General features: G+C 54.9%; 1 protein-coding gene across 4 annotated transcripts in view; it reads right to left on the minus strand.

Annotated features, from left to right (window-relative positions):
* TTC28 (tetratricopeptide repeat domain 28) overlaps positions 1–15,872 on the minus strand; it is a 270,751-nt gene that overhangs the window by 82,256 nt on the left and 172,623 nt on the right. The window lies entirely within an intron of this gene.

Consider the following 15,872-nt stretch of genomic DNA (forward strand, 5'->3'; position numbering starts at 1 on the left):
GCCCAGCCGCTCTGCAGCCAAGTGTGCTTCCAGGTGCTTCGCTCTACTTTTTCCATCCCACACTTTTCCCGTGTCTCCCCAGAGGTTGCATCAGGGCAGTCACAGGAGACGCAACCCTGCCTTGCTGACAGTCCAGAGGAAGCATCATGCCTCTAAAGCAGACCTAGTCCCTCACCGCTGCTCCGTCCCCTCCCAAATCAGAAACAGCACCGACTTGCAAATGCCACGACCAGCGAGCAGCCTCACGACCCGCGCATCCCCCGACAGGCACGCAGAGCAGCAAGAGCAGACACGCACGCTGGCCCAAGCAGCAACAGCAAAGTGCCCCCAAAAGCAACACGAAGTCCGGTGCTGGCGAGCTGCGGGGAAGCGACCATGAAAACGCCCGCCCACGCAGCGCAGATGCACTTGTGACAGTCGAGGCTGAACACTGCTCACGTTAATAATTCAGAAGCCTCGACGTCTTTGTTATCAAAAGCTACACTGCTCACCAGTAACCCTTTACCACCCCGCCTCATAAACGCCTCCCTGCATTCACTGCCCGGCCTGACCTCTGCCAGGACTTCAAGTTCATTCACCCCAGAGCGTACAACAAACCCAGTCACGCGAGAGCCACCGATTCTTTCCCACGGGCCACGGGCAGCGCAAGGAGAAGATGGTGCCCCAGTCAGGCCTACTGCCCGCCTTGGCTCCACGGCTGGGGCTGCCAGCTCTCCCCAGACCAGTGCACCAGCCTTGCTGTTCCTGCCTCCCACCTAGACCAGAAACTGAACCTGTATTCAAGGTACATTAAGTAGGCACACGTGGAAGTCTTTCTTACTTAAACAGGATAGATCTGCAATTAATATCCAAAATGGCTTTTCATTAGCGCTTTCAGGAACTTTCAGAACCCAGCCCATGGAGGCAGAGATTAAGGAAAATCAGAAATGACACGGGAAATTTATAGACATGAATATTTAATCTCTTTTCCATTAGCAAACGTTGATTGTAGAACCATTTTTAATGAATTGGATGGAGGCAAAATTCATTTCATTAACCTTTAGTATAAATGTGTTCTTATTGAACCAAACAGGCCACTGTACTGGAAACCCAGTTCGATGGTAATTAGATTACAGGCACGAGTCTTTAAACCAAGAACAGCCCAGGAGCCTGCAGCGCACGGTGCACAGCAGGTACACTCAGAGCACTGTCCTGTGACCCTGGGTTTGTGGCTTGGGGTCCTTGGCTTCCCTGATGGCCTCCTCTACCGCTCGATACACCATGCAGGGATGGGTGAGCTTGCAGGGGGGAAGTCCAGCTCCAAAGAGCCACAGTAGCCAAGGACACCTTCCTGGCCAAGGCAGCTGCATCACCTGCACAGGACACGCGAGGCAGGGGGCCGAGGAAAGGGCTGTGTGTGCACGCGCTGCGGCGGTCAGGCAGGGGAGCTGTGCCATGAAGGTTTGCAGAATACCACAGTGGAGAGAGCTGGCCCAAGGACAGGGGTGTCGAGGCATTTGTACTGATTAGGGTTTAAGGAACCTCAAGATAAGCAGAGCAGGGAGATGTAGGAACTTGGTCACGATCGAGGCCAAGCTCAGGCCTGCACTGCGAGCTCACCCTCAACTGCAAGCCAGAACCTCATCACTGCCATGGCCATCAGACACCATGGCCAATACAGGCCTGAACATGTTCTGGCCCACAGGGAACAGCGCCGGGGCTCAGTCGCATCACATCACCCTAACCAGCGCCAAGGGGCAGGGGACCCATCCCGTGCAATGCGCTTCTGCCCCTCTTCTTCCTGCAGACAGAAGGGACCAGGATGGCCAAGAAACCCAGGATCACACACACGGAAATACCTGCAGAGACGAGCACAGCCCCTCTCAGCAAGCTGTCCATCCACACGTTCAGAGCGAGAGGCCAGAACTGACCACGAGCTCCCCTCTTGGGCCATCCTGTACGTTGCCGGCCACCCCACCTCGCCCGTCACTCCTGCAGCACCCAACGGCCCTCGTTAGATCCAAGCGATTCGGTCCCCAGGTGCCTGAGCAGTTGCGTGGCACAGACTGAGGTTTCTGCAGCGGTGGAGGAGAGGCGAGGCAAGGCGATTCGCCTGGATGGTCCCAGCAGGCAAGCGATGCTGCTCCGTAACACAAACAGAGGTGAACCCCGCCACATGGCTCCTGGGGGGGGAGGAAATCCTCCTTTACTCCAAATCTGGCAATGCGTTTGACCCTCAGCATGTGAGCGAAGCACCTCCTCAAACCACTGGCCTCCCCGCCCGGCCTTCTGCTGCCAGCTGTGGCTAAGCTTTGATGCTTCAGAGAAAAGAAGAAAATGAAGAGCCTGCGTGAGCCAGAGGGGAACAGATTCCTGCCTGACCCACGCCAGCAGCCGGCTGAGGCCCAGCACCACGAGATCTGATTATGGTCAGTCTCAGTGCAGAACTACACTTTGGGAGCGGGGGGCATTGCAGACAGGCCTGCATCCCCCCCCGGGCTCACAAGGGAAGCAGGTGAACAGGCAGCCCGCAGACTCCCTGGCCCAAGGCTTCAACTGGACCTCCGTGGACATCCAGTCCAGCCCTTCCTCCCTCCCACGCTCGCAAGCCAGAGAATTTCTCCCAGGATAAGGGATAATTTGCTGCTACGCTGCAGGTGTGGCAATTACTGCTCATGTGTCCCCCTGAGGAACATGAGAAATCCTTGGAGAAGTGCAGCAGGGCAGATGGACAGCAGACCTCTGCGCCTCTCAGCTGCAACCCTGACTGCCAGCACATGCGAGCTGCCGCACAAGAGCAGGACCGGGTGCCGTGGGCTGTGCGCACCCAGCTGCAAGGGGCTTTGCCCACCAGCACTTGCCTCACTGAGAACAGCAGGGACTCGGGGCTCCAAGTCAAACCCGCCTCGGCGTGCTCACGGGTCTGCACACACAGGTCTCAATCCACGAGCCTCCAGTCCAGATGAGACAAACAGCAGACGAAGCCAGGCCAGGGAAAGACTGCAAGCATCCCCTCTCAGAGGCATCTCACCGTGGCCTTGCTGGAGAGAGCCTCCTTTCCCTGCAAGCCCTTTTGGAACCCACTTGATTTCAATACAAACAGCACTTGCAGGCCAGGAACAAAAGCCCATAAATCATCGCTGCAGAAAGGTTTCCTGGCCAGATGACTCACTGCAAGGAGCCATCTCTCTCGGTGCCGGCTCCTGCTGCGCCGTGGCCACATGCAGCTTTCTCCAGAGCTTTTTGCAAAACCAAAAAAAACAAAAACAATAAAGCATTTCACATCTTCTGCGCTGTCCCTGGGAGACACATTCGTGAGTTATTTCAGGGCTGGAACGAAGATACCACAGCAAGGAAAAATCTGCAAACAGGAAATAGGGCGAATTGCGTTTGGGGAGAGGAGGGGAGAGGAGAGGAGCCAGGAGCTGCAGCTGAAGCCACGAGACAAGGGGCTGTTTTCCAGGTCTTGATCTGGAGACTCTTCCCATTCCTCAGTCAAGGACACAGCCTTGCCCAGCTCCACAAGGTACACGAGCATGCGGTCTCCATTACAGCAGAAAACCACATCTGTGAACCTGGGATCCCAAATCCATTGATTCCTTTGACTCGGTTTAAACCAGCAGCAGAACGAGGCACTGCAGAAGGGAGAAGGATGAGCCAAGACCGCAAGCAAGACCACAGGTGCACTCTGACCCTGCCCTCCCGCCCCGCGGCAGCTCGGCTCTGCTCCTGTCCCAGCGCTCCAGGACTCAGCGACCGCTGTCCCGGGGCCACGCAGCCAGGGACCACGTGCCTCAGAGGATGGTAGAGAACCGCTGTCATTGTCACTGTTCAAGTACTGGACACTGCTACCCACCTGAAGAGCCACGTCTTGCTTGCGCTACTCCAGCAAAGCTCATGGCCTGCACGCGCTCCTGCAGCAGCAAGTTCCACGGCTACCGGCATGCTGCAGAGCTGCGCTCCCTTTGCTGCACCTTTCACCTCTCACCGTGCAGCTCGGGGCAGGGGGAGCAACAGGACCTGAGCTCACTCGTCTCCTGCATTCACTCTCATCCCAGACCCTCTCACTCGGCTTCTCCCCCCCCACCCTGTTTTTTCAAAGGAGAACGTTTCTATGGCCTCAGGTCTCGTCTCTCTTCCGAATCCCCCCCAGGCCCTTTCTGAGAAGGACAGAGTCCGCCCCAGACCTGCGCACGCACTCCTCAAGGCAGCACAATGCAACGCTTCATAATGGCCTGACAGCGCTTCGCGAACACCGCCGAGCCCTCCCCCCGCGGCGTTGGGCACCCGGACTGGGCCGGGGTCCCCGGGGAGGGAGCCGGGGCATGGGCGCAGGGTGCCAGCTGCCGTGTGCTCGGGGCCAGTGGACAAGATGGAGGCCGCGGGCAGCGTACGTGCTTGCATGCAGGCTTCCCAGTTTCCCAGCTCTGGCCGCTCCGGCGGCCCGGCTCCCAGACCGCGTGCATTCGCCTTGGTTCTGTCAGGTTATTTATGCGGCTGTCATCCGGACAAAATGGACCAATTGGGGCATAAACCATTTGCCCATTTTCTCTGCTTTTAAAATAAAAAGGCTTATTCCAAGGCTGCGGATAACATCGCCACAGCTGGGGTTCATGATTAATTGTAAGTCTCTCCTCCTCCTCCCCATGTTTCCTAGCCTGGAGTCAATTGATGGCACGATGGAACAAATCTCTCTTCTCCTGACAATTTGTGCTCATTTCCCTAATATCTCTCTTACACTCGATGATGCTGGAGTTCGCTTGAAGCCTCCTCCTCAGCGGCTGCCCTGGGGAGAGAGGGGAGCTTTCATTCATCAGTGTAATAGCCCTATTGGCAACACGGTCCTACAGCATCATGGCTGCAGTTCTCATAAAGAAGCAGCCGTGACAGAGGGTAAATGAATGCTGCTCTGCGAACAGGTTCAGGACAGCCCTGCTGCTGATGTATAGCTGCTCACCTCCATAAACAATTCAAATCAGGAGATATATGCAGAAATCCCAGACTAGTTAAAATTACCTGTATGCTGGGACCACCAAGATATGACTGAATCCTAGCAAAATAAATATAGCTACTATGAATAAATACATATTCAGACCTATAAATCAAGGCACAAAGATGCCTGTACACAGAGCAAAAATAATTTACTGTACAGTGCAAGGGTTACCTGAAATTACAGACCAGAGCTGCGGGGCACGATGCTGTTCTGCTCTGCTCCGCAGGCCCGCAGATGTCTCGGACTTTTTACCAGCTAAGCGCTGTGTTTGGCAAGGTCCTCCTGGACGCTGCAAAGGGGGTGACCACATTTCCCCCACATGAGTAAATCTCTAACAACCCCCCTCCGCTGGCCCTTGGGACTCGCACATCGGGTGGAAATAACTGAGAGATCTTTGCCGCGTTGAATTCGGAGGAGTAGCGGTCAGATACTCCCAGCATGAGAAATGACAGGTTCCTTCTCGCCACCCTGTGCCACCGCAGTCCACAGGGCCGACTGCTCAGACGTGTGTGAATTTACGATGGATTCAGCATACACGAGCACCAGCCCAAGGTGGCCGGCCTGCTCATACCCTGCTCCTTTCAGGACTCACAATACGGGTAATGGAGACCAGAGCAAACAGCTCGTGGAGGGGAGGATGCGGACCAGACAGCATCATGGCACTAGATGAAATACGAGCAGCCCCATTTTTACAGGATTATCACTCCAGGGCAGTTGATTATGAATCCACTTAAGTAAACACAGAAGACCTGCTGGTGTGTTTGCAGTCTCTGATGTCACAGTTCTTGCTAGGAGCCAAATCATTTTCTCCAGGTCCCAGTTCAATGCGTTAACATTCAGGACCCACCATGCTGACTGTTTTCCAAAGTGTCTTAGACCCCAGATGTAATGGTGTGTGCAGCGGCTGGGAAACATCCAGTGCTACTGTCACCACATTTTGATCACAGTCTCCAACAACACACACATGCACGCTGCTGGATGCCACTCAGACCTGAACTACTGAAGCAGAGGATGGAAATGCAACGTATCCTAAAAACAACTGCCTTTCAAGGCAGCTGGCTGGCAGCCACAGCCTCAGCCACAACAGAAACACATGCATTGCTTTGACGCTAGAAGGTCATTTTAATGGCGTAAACGTGAGCTGAAGAATGGCCCTTTGGCTGCACGGCCGACATACCTGCAAGTTGGGCACGGCCAGACTTTGCAGTAGTCTGTACAACTGTCTGCCTGGCAGCCCCTGCCCTACAAGTGCCGGGCCATGGCCGTGGCCGGCCCTAGTGCCTGAGCATGTGTCAGCAGAGCCACCGTAGCGGTTCTGCCCATCTGCTCCACAGTGAGAGCAGCTACATGGCAGCAAACAAAACGGGTGGTGAATTACCATGGTTAGCTCGCCCCAACTGCAGGACAGACCTGGCAGAGGACAGAGCAACCGCGTCGCACCCAGTTATCAATCTGTGTGGCTGCTTCTCATCTTGCCCTTCGGGGCCTAAATAACCTTCCACAGAGAAAAGACCCCATGGGAGCAGGTGCCCAGCCTGGCTCTGCAGCCCCTCCTGCCCCAACATCACAGGGAGGAAGAGACGCCGGGGCCGGCTGCGTGCCGCGTGCGGGCCCCGCGCGGGAGCTCTGGCTGGTGCGGACGCCCTGGCAGGGCCTGGCCTCCCTGCTCAGGGTCTGTTCTGGCAGGCTCTGCCCGAGGGACACTGCTCAGCAAAGGACTGCGGGGACCCGGGGCAGCCTGGAGCACAGCTAAACCTGAACCGCTTTTCCTGGAACAAAGAAAAGGCGCTTCTCCAGCTCAAGCACGTCTGCCCGACACAAACCAAAGTGCTCCTGCAAAAACAGTGGAGATGAGAGGGCTTTAAAAAAAAAAAAAAGCGGTAGTAGCATCACTAACTTTTCTCATGGAAAATGTGAGGCAAACAGAACATAGGGGGCTGCTCCCTGCTCCCACCCAGTGACCAAGAGGAACATTTTGATTTGACTTTTAAGGATTGCTTCCTGCACTTCTCAGTCTTTTATTTTAAAACATGTTGACTTTGATGGGGATTGTCGGGCTACATATGCGACTGGTAGGATAAGAATCTAGAAAAACAAATATTGGTCACTAAGCAATAAACCCTAATTAATAGCTCAAGTCTCTAACTGAAGATAAAATCAATAGGTCTGACAGCTTCTAATCTGAACATTATGAGAGTCTTCTGGTTTTCAGACTGAGTCATGCACAGAGCAAAACAAGCAGCAATTTACATTAAAAACTAGGAGCTTGAATTTCAACTAACTGTATGCTGCACTGCTCTGCTCTGCCAGGATATCCTTGTAAAAGACCCTCTCAATTGGAAGGAGATTTGCTGGAAAAACAGTTTAAAATACAGCAGGCAAGAGCCAACTCACAAGACCAAAAACAGAGCAAACAAACAGGCCCGAACGCACGCTCCGCGCAGGCGCCGCGGTTTCTTCAAGCAAGGAAGACGGAGGTGCCATAGCAGGACCAGGCTGTGATTGGGAAGCCCTCTGCATCTCTGTTTTGTGTGACGCAGGCAATGTGGACGCACAACAAAGCAGCAGAACCGACAGCGGTAAATGTTCCCTTCACAATAATGGCAAGGAGGCCTGGTGATGGCGTTCCCCGCAGCCGCCTCCGCGCCGCCATCTCTGGGGGGTACAGCGCTCCTAAGTGCTTACTTTACAGCTGAATATAAACAGATATCTTAATATCCAAATATTAATGTACATCAAATCAATCTAGCAAGGAGACTGCAATGCACACAGGACACTTGATCCTCCCTGCGTTTGTACAGCAGGCACAGGGAGCAGGGAAGGTGCTATTTGCATTTCCCAGTTAACACGTTCCTTTCTCCCTCTCCCCAGCAGTGGCGAGAGGCTGTGTTATGAGCACATCCCTGGCTTAACCTCTCTGACCCAGCCTCCGTCCCAATCCCAAAATTTCCATTACCCACAGACAGTGGACAGCAAGCCTGTGCAGCTCTCGGCCACGTCTCTGCACCCCCTGGGGCACACGCATCTCGGGGTGTCCCCGAGAACCACCCCTGCGACAGGGAACAGGAAAGAAGCCCCTGCTCCAAGCTGGTGCCTGGCATTTACACCCCTCTGCCCATCAGGGGCTGTGGGGAACTCTCCCCACTGGAGCACAACCACATCGGCCCACAGCCAGAGCCAGGTCACGCTGCGCAGGATAAGCCCGACTCCAAAAACCCACCTCCCAAAGCCGCAGCCGCGCGCTCCAGGGCAGCCGGGCTGTGGCACTGGGGCAGCACTGGACACCCCTCACAAGGGCCAGGCAAATGGAGCTCGGGTCCCAGCTCCACTGTTGGTCCCAGGTGGGCAGGAGCTCCTCCAGAGAAGCCGACAGCTTAGGGGACAGCGTGGCCCATCCCAAATCTCACACACGTCGTTCCTCAGCCTCCCGGGCACTGGCCTTGCCTCCAGGTCCCATAAGAAGGTCCAGCCACTTGTAGCATTTTGGAAATATCTTGAACAATTCACCGTGCAAAGGCAGCTCCCACCACTCCCCCCAGCCCCGACAGACGCTAAGGGTGAAACCACTTGTTGGCCAACACATCCACAGCCTCCCTTCTCCCGTCAGGCCTGCCTGACACGGAGGGCTGGAGCCAGGCTCCCTGCGTCCTTAGCATGTTAACGAACTAGCTGCTGCCAAATGGTAACGTCGCCTCAATTCCAAACCAGCACATTCTTCTCCCCAGCCATGCAAAATGACTAAGTGCTAATTAAGGGGAACCTGATCCAAAGTCACAACTCTCTGTTAATTGGCAATTACGACACTGTTTCTCACCAAGTCCTGTTACTACTGGACCACAGAAAACATCCGAACTGACTGGCGCACATATAAATCCCGAACAAGCACGTTCTGCAACGCGGGGCTTCTCTGAAGTGAGCGGCATTTCTAGCGGAAACACGTGCTCCCATTTCAAGGGTTTAAAGCTGCATCAGGATCCCTTTGTTTGTTATTTTGGGCTAATCTTTCCCAGCATAACGTAACCTGAAATGACAGCGTGTATATGCAAGCATGATGGATGGAGAGGTCTCCGTAGCTCGCAATGAGCTTTGCAGAGACTCATAAAACACGACTTACATCTGTGATGCAATCAAAGACGTTTGACGATACAGATCAAGCCCGTGCCTACTGCTCTGTGCTGATCCGAGGGGTTCGCTCACAGTTATGTACAGACCCAGAACATAGCTCTTCTCTGACCTGCGCTGCTTGAACGGCAGACATGACCGACCACTCGGGCTGATCTTCAATGCCAGGTCTCGGCAGGAGCCTGCGGCCGGGCTGGGGCAGAATCGTCCGGTTGGTCTCGCAGGTGAAACGTCTCTTCTGCAGGTCTGGGGCACACGGGGCCTCTTTTGTTCTGCTCGCTTTATCGATTACCGTAGTTTCAACATGGACTGTTGGTGTTTATTACCAGCCATTTAATGACACACTGAGAATTTCTATCCTATTCTATTAGCTATTGCCATCAGGCTGCGCTGTGCAGCATCCAGGCGCCGTAAACAACAATGGCATTTACTGGGTTTTTAATCCCCTTTATTGGGACATCCCCAAGATCTCGTCCCAGGATCAGTCTGGAAGCTGCGTTTTAAACTTTCACGTGCAACAGAGGATGGAATTAGAAAGCAACTGCGAGTATTAAAATTCTGGATGTAGCCAGGCTCTGTAATTGTACTTTACACTAACTCTAGTAATGCCTGTATGCATGGATTGGTTTCAGACTGCACAGTGTTAACTGGTTTATAATTTATACAAATCCATGCAATAAAAGCACAATTAGAGTGCAATCAGAGTGCAAGAAAACAGTGTTTCTGAACCCGTATGTGCTTCTTTGACTCTCTCCTGCATGATTATACTTCCTGAGGCTGACGCAAATGGAAACTGAAGACCCCTAACAAAGAAAGTTGGAAATAATTGGGTGTTCCTGTGCCCAGAAAGGCATCCATCTTAAAAATCTTAATAATCAGTACTTTCTGGACCAATGATCTAGGTGTTAAGGGGGGGGAACCCCCCCCCCCATGCTGGATCAGTGTCTGCAATATGCCCTCTTGGCATGACCCTTATGGAAAATCCAAACGCCTTCCTTTCCCCTGGCACGCTCTTGGCAGTAAGTGGTGAAGGAGCTGGGTGTGCGCAGGCTGTGGTGCCTGCGAGCATTACAACAGAGCAGATGGAGCAGTTCAGATCCCTTCCTGACCACGTTCCCCTCTCTGTTCTGGAGGACAGCTAGCTCCACTGTCCTTGCTGGCAGCGTTCAGCAGCTGGCAGCCCCTGGCTGGACAGCACTGTGCCACAGAAGCACCGACCATGGCAGAGAAGAGCTGGCGAATCTTTAGAAAAAGCTTGGCTTCCCCGAACGCTCCTCCCCAGATTCCTGCTGTGTTCAGGCGGTCGGATTCGGGTGTCTTGAGTGCCCCAGCTGGCAGGGTCCCTCTAAGACCATTGTCACCTGCCTGCACTTTGCAGGTAAGACTCGCTGCTCAGCTTGCAAGAGCAGCGGGGGACAGGAGCCCTCCCTCTGCTTAGATGCCATTTAATCCATTTTGGGACGATGACCTGATTACAGGGTTAATCCACTTGGAAACGGGATAAAGCCGCATTTGACGCTGGTTTTAAAGCAGAGATCTCGTCTGCAGTAGGTGGTCCCTCCAGGGCTGTCTGAAGCACTGCCATGATACATCTATTCCATGCCTATGCCCTCTTATTAGGATTCATGCTGTAATTTTGTCATCACACTCCACACACAGAGGGCAACTCATTTCCATAATGAATTGCTGGCCAATTTGTGACTGGATAAGAAAGAAGAAGGAGCTGGAATACGATTAAACAAACCCAGAGAAGAAAATAACTGTCAGACAAATATAGGAAACAGGGGGTGTAAAAAGAAACCCGCCTCGGTCCTACACAAGGACACAAGGGAGGGAACCCCCCACACCCTCAGTCACGTCAGCGTCGTCCCCCGGGCCACTGGCTCTGGGCAGAGGAGACGAGGACAAGGAAGCGCTCTCAGCTGGCAGCACACGGCGAGGACATGACGAGCGACTGATCTGTGCCGGGCTCCTCTCCCTGTCTGGGGCTGGCACAGCACTGTTAAGCTAATGCACCCGTTCTGCAGCACACGCAGGTCAGTGGCCTTCAGCCACCTCCTCCGTGGCTTCCCACGCCAACAAAGTCACCGATGGGTACACGCAACTACAGACACAGACAGCAGCACTGATGGCACGCAAGGGCTTTGGGCCTCAACACGGGGCCGCACACATCCGTCCCAGCCGCACTAGCTCAGCGCTGGCTTTTGGAGAGGACGCAGGATGAATCTGTGCTGCGGGATTTGGGGGGCGTGGGGAGAAGGAGGAATGTGCTCTAATCCAGAACACGTGCGCACATCTATAAATATCGCCTGCAGCCCACGTGGGCTGCCCTACTGTTTGCACTGGGGCGGAGTTCGCACCCGGCGGCCCCCGGGACAGCCCGGGTGTCCCGCCTGCACTGGACCCACGCGCTCTCCCCGCACGGAAACACGAGCAGGTCTCATGCATCTGCTGCGCCCACCACAGCCTGCTCCACACCAGCTTTTCTTTACTATGTGGTCTCCGTTTCCTATGGAAACCAGGCTCGTTAGAGATGGAAATATCCTTCTAAGTCCCATTTAGTCCCCCCAGTAAATCAGGATTTCTCCTGATGAGGTTTAAATATTCCAGGCAAATGTGCTCCACAGTCCTGCACATCTCTGCAAGCAGGCAGCTTTCTCGCTTGATTTAAACACCGCCATGGCAGCATGCTGAGTCCAAGTCAGGCCCTACAGACTCTGGTCTGTTTGATTAGTGCAGAAATCAACAGCTTTCTGCTCAGCTCCACGGTCTCCTGCCCTCGACTGCTTCTGCGAGTCCTCCCTCCGGACTCCGCAGCCCGCTCGCGCTCCCCCTGCCCAGGCAGCCGCGACCCCTCATCTCTGGGCCTCGCCGAGTCAGGGGACCCTACTCCATCCCTGGCAGGATCCATATGCTGCTATGGGGGCATAAGCCAAGCAAACACCCCTGGCTTGCTATTGTGAAGTCAAGCACATCGCGGGGCACGATTCATCTCTAAAGGGAAAGCTCAGCTCTCCTGGTGGCAAGTCTTACGGACCACAGGAGGTGAGGGTATATACGCCATCATCTAAGGCCTTATTGGCCTTGCACTCGCACACCAAGCAGGCCAAAATGTAATGTAATTACTAGCTACATCACGCATTGGAAAGCGTTATCAGTTAGAAAAGCGGCAGAGCCCTGCTGCAAGCAGTGGCAGATCCCTCTGTGCCTGGAGTGGCTCCGAGGCTCTCCCACGATCAAAGGCTGTGGAAACGATCTGGCCTAAAGGTGCTATCTAGTCCATCCTCAGGAAGGCAGGGCAGCTCCCTCTGCTACGTACCCAGGGCTCAGGCTGCTCTGGGTCTAGATGACGCCAGGATTTATAGCACGCTCATGGCTGATACTTCCATGGAAACACAGCATCGCTGAACACGCATGCCAGTGCAAAGACACTGAGTGCGGACACACGTCGACAATGTCCCCACATCCTCAGATAGTGAGCTGCGGCTTGCGGTTGCATGCACTGCGCTGCATTTCTACGCTGCATTTTTGCGAGGGGAGGGAGGAGGGAACAGGGAGGCTAGTAATACCACTACACGTATGAGTGTTCCCCTCCGGCACTGAGACTCCCACCCCGGCTCCTCCTGCTATCCAGCCTGCACGGGCCACCTCGTCGCTTCACATCCCATTACTCCAAATTACCCTCCTGGGTAATCGTTCTCCCCTTTTTGTGGGCTGCACGCGCTGAGCGTGGCAAGCTGCTGCTTGCCACACGCGTCAGGCCGTCCTGACCCGACGCCTAGGCACGTCTAGCTGCAATCTAGTGGCAAACACACAAGCAAGAGGAGAGGCAGGGCACTCGCCCGTGGCGGGGATGGCGGGATGGGCGCCGCACCGCACAACCAGAGCGACGTCTCGGACGCTGCACCCGGGCTGACTGAACGGGGCTCCAGTCTAATTGCAGAGAGCAGGACCAGGTTAAGAGACACCTGATTAAGAGTGCCCCCAAATACCGCTAGGTCCAGCCTTTCCTTAGTTAAAAGGGTCATTCAAGTGATTCTAACTATTTTTTTTTCAAAGGGAATTTTCCTGCCAGGCAAAGATTTGCCTGGCTGCCTCTGGGAGCAAAATTACTGAAAATGGCTGAAATCTTGAACTCTGGCCACGAGAGTAAACAGCATTAATGCTGGATCAACACACACCATCGTGTTGCTGTGATTTGTAACCTGCCACAGCTAGAGATCACACCAGACTACAAAAGGCAAATTTGCACACTCCAGTCACTACACACACACACACACACACACGCCCTCCCCTCCCGTGCCACCTACTCCTGCACACTGCTACAAGGGAGACAGATTTTTCCAGCTCCTGAGACTGACCTGCAAACAGCTGCAGCCAGCGACCTGGCGAGCGAAGCCCATCCCAGCGCAGGTCATGGGGCTGGACGAGTTAAGGGACTCACTGTCCAAACCCACTCAGATGCACAGGAGCCCAAATCCCCCTGCTCCCAGAGAGGCTCTCAGGTGTCTGCTTTGCCCCTGGAGACAGATGGACCTCGGCACGTCTATCGAGTGTTACCCCAAATGATTTTTTCAGCGGCCAACAAACAAGTCTGAAGCTTCCCAAGGTCGCTCAGCAAAGAACAGCCGTGGGGCTGGGAGGATGGGAACATGGAGAGTGGAGGAAAGGTTTGCTCTGGGCTTCCAAGTGATTTGATCGGCAAGGCAGGGCCTGGCCCGACCGGCTGCCTGCAAGCCATGCTACTGCCATCCATGCTGCTGGGAACCAGGCACGCCCTTGCCCTCCAGCTGCAGACACTGGGGACCTGCTGGCACAAGGCCTCAGGTCCAGCTGGTTTTGGTACTGACCCGAGCCGCCGGCTAAAGCTCAGGCCCCGCAGGCCGTTTGCATTAGACAAAGATACCAATGCCAGAGGCAGCCCAGTCGCTGGGACAGCCCTGCTCATTCACAAAGGCCGTGCGGTCCCGATTCCCCAAACACGGAGGTGCCAACACCAGGCAGCAGTTTCTCTGCTCACAGCTTCAAGTCTCTTGGCCACCACTTTGCCCCGAGTCTCTCAGCTTCGTCTCAGGACAGTCACCTTTGTCACTGCCTCTGATGCTTCCTGGCAGCCTTCTCAAGCAGCCGCTCCAGCCTTTTGGTCACTTCTCACCGGGTTCATCTTCCCCGAGACAGCAGCCACACATGACTTTGTCCATCTAACTGGAGTGAGCGTGACCACGGTCCAGCTCCACGGACGCACGGGCTCGAGGGCCAAGCTGCTCCAGCATCAGTGTCCCCTGCCCCACGCAACCTGCGCAAACCAGCCACAAGCCTCCTGCGCCAACAGGCTATGGAGCCAGCAGCCTGGGGCAAGTCTCATGCTACAGCTTGAGCTGAAAACACGGCGAGGACAAGCCACAGACCCGTCACCCTTCACCAACCATCCACCGCGCCTTTGCTGCCAGCAGTGACCTGGGCCCGCGTTCGGGACGGAGCCCGCTGTTGTTCCCGGGAAGGAGCCGACGGGCTTCTTCCCACAGCCCGAGGCTCAGGGCGGCAGCACACACCCGCTTCACTCAACCCGCAACAAGCGACGGACCTGAATGCAAAGAAGCGCAGGCACGACACCTGGAGCTATGCCGGATAGCACGTTATAACGGGAAATAAAGGCTATTTTCACCCATGCTCGTTTCCCTGAACCAGCCGAGCTGGAAGTGGCAGCTCAAGGGCAAATGGCTTTGCACCGGGCCAAGGCCAGGGAAGTGCAGGGGCTCTGGACTCCTTCCCTCTCACCTGTGCTCCAAGCTGGAGAGGCTTGGGCAGCCTGGCAAAGTGGCATCTTTGCCAATCCCGCTCGTAGGAGCGCACAGTCAGCGTGGTAACCATGCGGTTCCACACACGCAACCCGTTTCCACGGGGTTCAATCGTTTTCTCAATCATTTCCATGAAGTGCTCATGGACTCAGAGCGCACAGAGTCCCCTCCTGTGCACGCCGCCTGCCCTCCAGTCCTGTATCTAATCTGAAGAACCTGCTCCCTCTCGCCTTCCTCAGCCCTGCAGCAGGACACGTTTCGTTCCTCTCTGCGTAACCCGCCTTGCCCAGGGCAGGGTCAATAACGGGGCTTCCCAGCTGTCACTCTCCGTAACGTGCCCATCACTAGCACGGCAATGCAGAGTGCCCACCTGCCATTCTCACAAATGTGAGTGATGTCAAGAAGCTGCTGCCCTGCACCCAGACAGCAAAACCTTATTAATGGAAAATATCAGCTTTATGGCAGGAAGCCGACACTATTTCTGATGATAAAACTGCTGTTAATTTTTATAGTCTTTAGCCAAACAATTTTAAACACTCTTATGGAGTCTCTAGCAGTAGCGAAAGACAGCACGAATGCCCTGTCGTGAGAGACGTCCCCGCTCCAGGGACACAGCAGGGCAAGCATCTCCCCGCCGCCACCCCGTGCACCCCAGCCCTGGCCTGGAGGGGCCGCCTGTACAGGTGAGCTCGGCATGCTTAGCCTACGCTGTCCGTCGCTGCAGGGGACAACGACAAGAACGGGACCAATTGCCTGAGCGACACCGATGCCTGTCCACAAGGGAGAGAGGAGTCCCACAGAACAGCTGGAGCACAGATGCAAGGACCTGCACGCCTGGGGCTGGAAAGCTTGGTCTCGTGTCCTGCATCCTGCGATTGATAACACGACCTGACTCTTCTTTTCTGCCCTGCTTTGGTGACCTTCACTAGCATTTGGGCTGGCGGGTTACTCAGAAGCTTCTTCATTAAGGGGCTGGGCTC

This window comes from Crocodylus siamensis, chromosome 9 (assembly GCF_052110815.1).
Source record: "Crocodylus siamensis isolate JL-2025a chromosome 9, ASM5211081v1, whole genome shotgun sequence".
Taxonomy (NCBI): domain Eukaryota; kingdom Metazoa; phylum Chordata; order Crocodylia; family Crocodylidae; genus Crocodylus; species Crocodylus siamensis.